We start from the raw sequence: 4,659 nt of genomic DNA, 5'->3' as shown, positions 1-4,659 counted from the left end.
GCACAGATTAGTGAGTTGAGTGGTAACTCAGTGAGTTGGACAGGATGGGACTCATAGATCGTTGAACTCGACGAGTCTTGGGGTGACTCGGCGAGTTGAGTCGTATTATGAGAGTTTTCGAGTTTAAGAACTCGGCGAGTCTATGGGTTGACTCGGCGAGTAGAGTCAATCAGGAAGGTTGACTTTGGCCAGGACTTTGACTTTGACCGATTGACTTCAAGGGTATTATGGTAATTTGGATATTTATGTGAATGGTTCATTGATGGCTTTAGGTGTTGGAGTTTGGAGCAGTAATTCCGGATTGTGCTTTCGTGGTTCAGCTTCAGCAGTAGGAGGTGAGTTTTCATTGTGTGGATGGGTACAATGTCGGCCCACGTAGTAATGAGTAGGAAGACCCGGGGGTTAGCCCTAGGCATTATATGCTAGTATGATATTCAGGACCAAGGTCCAGTGATAGCGGGCGGGTGCCCAAGGAATGGTTTGCATGATAGAATATACTTGTTGTCTGTGTGATACATGTATGTGCCTGGTAGGGAGGTGAGTGTGGGCAAGGTCCCGTAACTCACAAATAGCAGAGTGTGGACGGTGTTCCATATCTCATTAGCAGCAGAGCAGGGGCGAGGCCCAAGTTAGGAAAGGAGTGAGTGTGGGTTGGGCCCGTATCTCACTATCAGAAGGAGTGTGGACGGGGTTCCATGACTCATCAGTAGCAGGATAAGGGCGAGGCTCAAGATAGGCGAGGCCTTAGAACAGAATTCAGTAGTATATGTTTGGTTATGTGTTGTGGTATGTTTATGTATTAGTATATGATTAGCGGGGGGGCCCAGGGACAGGCGGGGCCTAAGAGAAACATATATGTATCCGAGCGGGGCTCAAAGCCAGGCGGGGCCTGGAGCGGCGGGGCCGTTGTAGCGGGCGAGGCCCGAGGTAGTGGGCGAGGCCCAAAGTAGCGGGCGTGGCCCAGTATTTGCAGTATGTGATTATGCATGGTATGTGGTAGGTTGGGGAACTCACTAAGCTTCGTGCTTATGGTTTTCAGTTTTGGTTTCAGGTACTTCCGGTAGCGGAGGGAAGAGCTCGGGGTGATCGCATGGCACACACCATTGATTAGACAGCCTGGGATGTTTTACTTTGATAATGAAAATATGTTTTGGAATTAATACTCTGGTTTATGTACGGTTTCGTTTATGGTTTGACAATTATGTTTTAAGTAATGATTTTAAAGGAAATTTTTAGTCATGAATTTTGGGTCGTTACAAGTTGGTATCTGAGCCTTGGTTTGAGGGATTCGGACATACTCTCGGGTGTGTCTGAACTCAAACTAAGGAATTGGTATAGAAATTTTCAAAGAGAAAAGACAGTTTTGTAAAAAGAGTTTTGAGAAAGGAAACAGTTTTAGAAAAGCGAAAAGAATTCAGAAAGAAAAGAACTTTGATAAGAGAAAAGGGTGTGGTGCATGCAATCAACCGAGCTCAAGTAAGTTCTCCCAAATTACCCATACAAGTTTATGATATGTTATGACTATGTGATCAACATGCTAGATTAGGACTAAGGATCTAGGGAGGATGCCTTATGTGCCTGTTATATGTGCTTTTGAGCTGCTTGATAGTACCGGTTAGACAGTAGTAGGATAGGCTGTATAGGTTATGCCTGGTAGTATGAGCTTAGCATTGTATGCTAGTATAGTTCTCGTTATGAGAATAGATTTGCTTGAGTAGTTTCCTGTGTCCGAATGCTGCTTGCTTTGTGCCTTGTGGGACTCTGAGTGATGGGAGTTAGCCATTAGGTGAATACGTCACGTCACGTGTGATCAGGGTTGAATAATCTCATAGTGCTGGATTTGGCCCTATTGCGCAGCTCCTGTTTGAGTCTAACCGTTGTAGGGACGAGTCTTTTACTCGAAGGATTATCTGAGCCTCGTCACATGTGATGGTGTTCAGGTGATGGCTAATTGGCATTACAAGGAGGCCTTCAGCAGCTGAGGACTGGTTTTGGTTGAGTCAGAGATTTCCTAAGGCAAGCCTAGGATGAGTTAGTGCTGGGAGCAGTAGTAGTGAAAGGGACTTGGTGGAGTCGAGGTAACTCTTGAGGAAAGTATGGATAGATGTGGAAGGTAGTATGGACCCGTACTACTGGAAGCAGAGGATCCGTACTCGATTCAAGAGGGGCCAAGACAAAACCAGGGAACTTGTAGAGTGTGTGCGATCCCTCAGCAATGATGTGTATTCTGATAGTTATGTGACACTGCGAGAGAGACCAGTGGGCGGGTCAGGCGCCGGAGAGGGATTAGGCTCAGGTTCAGGGACCGAGCAGCTCGAGGAGCGTATGAGAGAGTTTGTATCAGCGGAGGTTACACGCAGCATACTAGATCAGACTCCTGTGATCTTTGGCACGGTCAAGGAGGGTATACTGGAGATCTTGGATGAGAGGCTGGGAGCCTTCCGTACCGAGATAATGGCCTTGATGGGAGCGCATACCTTGACATTCCGAGAGTTTAGAGCTTGCGGAGCACCAGATTATCATGGGGCTAGGGACCCCATTACTAGCAGCAGGTGGTTGGCCGATGTCGCCAATGCATTTCGTACAAGCCGGTGTCCCGAGTGGGACAAGGTCAGACTCACCTCCTGCCTTCTGAAGGACAGAGCGAGGGATTGGTGGGAGGAGATTGGTCATGCCTTGGGGGATGATGTCGCGTTGGACGCGATGACATGGGGTGATTTCTCGGCCAGGTTCAGGGCTGAGTTCTCACCGACTATTGAGGTGTAGTAGTTGGCACGGGAGTTTCAGGATTTGACACAGACTACTGAGACTGTGGCGGAGATCACCGCCAAGTTCAGGAAGAGGGCCCTTCTTGTTCCGCAGTATGTCGCGGATGAGGAGATGAAGAAGGCCCGATATCACGAGATGTTGAGGGATGACATCAGGCAGTTTGTGAGCAGGTCCAGCTGCAAAACGTTGGAGGATATGATCGCACGAGCTAGAGAGAGAGATTGATTTGGAACAGATCCGGAAGAGGAAGCCGGATGAGGTTCAGGTAACCACAGGCTGGGGCAAAAGGCCCAAGGGGTCAGATTCGAGATCAAGGGATTACCAGAGCCGCGGCCGATGCGGGAGGTGTGGCAGGACGCACGAGGGTGCGTGTAGGAGTGGTAGTGGTGGAGATTCGGGCTGCTTCAAGTGCGGTCGGACCGATCATTTTAGCAGAGATTGTACTGCTACCACCACGCAGGGATCAGACTTGATATGTTTTCACTGCAGTCAGCGGGGCCACAAGAAGGCCCAGTGTCCCAGTTTGTTTTCGGCAGGACGGGTGATAGCACCTGCCCCTGCAACTTTGAGGATCACGGACGGCCGTCAGGGCCGAGCAGAGGCGCCTGCGGTAGGAGGCAGGGCTTTTCAGATGACTACCATGGAGGCGCGAGCAGCGCCGGACGTTGCAGGTGTGTGTATTTCGTTTCTCTGTTAACTTTTATTCATGATTATACTGTTATGGTTCTGCATCGCTATTGGTATAAGTATTTCCGAATTGTGTGGCTTGCTTGTGATTTAGTTATATGCCATCTGTATGCCTTGGATATTAAAATGGTAGTTAGGGGTTGGGCCCTATTGGAGCAGGTTACTTAGGATGCATTAACTATAGCATGCTTATGTGGAACTCAGTAGTTTCCCGCTAGCTTCAGGAAGGTGTTATTGAGTGATGGATTGGTTAGATCCCTAGCTGTGGGAAGCTTGGGTTTTTCAGCAGATTGATTGCGGAATGGTAGAAAAGATTGGGAATTCTTCTCAAGCATTGAGCAGTGAGGTATAAGCAGGATCAAAGTGGAGGAGAACCCTCCGAGTGTACAAGGGTAAGAGCACACAGATCCCGAATGAGTACGCGCCCTCTGAGAAGGAAAGAAAGTAGCACAACGATTGATGGACTGAGGAGTTCAGGGTTGGGAGTTTGAGAAACTTCCCAACAGTTAGTTCATGTAATCGAGATGGTTAGTAACTGGTTGGGAATTCAGGTTGGAGGATCGCCTGTAGGACTCGAGTGAGTCGGAATGAAGATTTTGAGAACAGTTAGCATGGGATGCTTTCGTGTTAGTAGTCAGTGGCAGAGACAACATGTAGAGCATGGTAGAGCGGCGGGAGAGCCGCAACATTTTTTCCCAGCAACGGGTTAGTGGCGGAAGTGATGTAAGACTACGGGTAAGCCGTAGCATTCCCTAGCAGCTTAGCTAGCAGAGAATGGGCGGAGGCCCGTATCTCCTAGTTAGCGGAGTTTGGGCGAGGCCCTTATCTCTTAGTGATCAAGGTGGGGATCAGGAAAGGGTAGTTCGTTGAGATTAGTATGGAGTGGACCTGCGTAGCCCTAAAGAGGTGAGACCTTGGGAGAGGCTGCTCCAGGATACAGTTGGGTGAGACCCGTGGGCGAGGCCCGTATGATAGTAGCAACATGGGTGAAACCTAGGAGCAGGGTTGCTCAGTAGTATAGTCGGGTGAGACTCGTGGGCAAGGCCCGTGAGATTTTAGCAGCACAGGTGGGACCTGGTAGGAACCGTAGGGTCAGGGCAGGGGATCGAGGATCCCAGGACCTGTAGCGCCAGAGTGGCAGAGTAGATAGAGCAGTAATAGATAGCCGAAGTTTCTTCGGAAGTCGTTGGGAGCGGCTAGGAG

Source organism: Lactuca virosa, chromosome 1 (assembly GCF_052849685.1).
Source record: "Lactuca virosa cultivar CGN04683 chromosome 1, Lactuca_virosa_CGN04683_v6, whole genome shotgun sequence".
Classification (NCBI taxonomy): domain Eukaryota; kingdom Viridiplantae; phylum Streptophyta; class Magnoliopsida; order Asterales; family Asteraceae; genus Lactuca; species Lactuca virosa.
Note: the sequence above shows the minus strand (reverse complement) of the source record.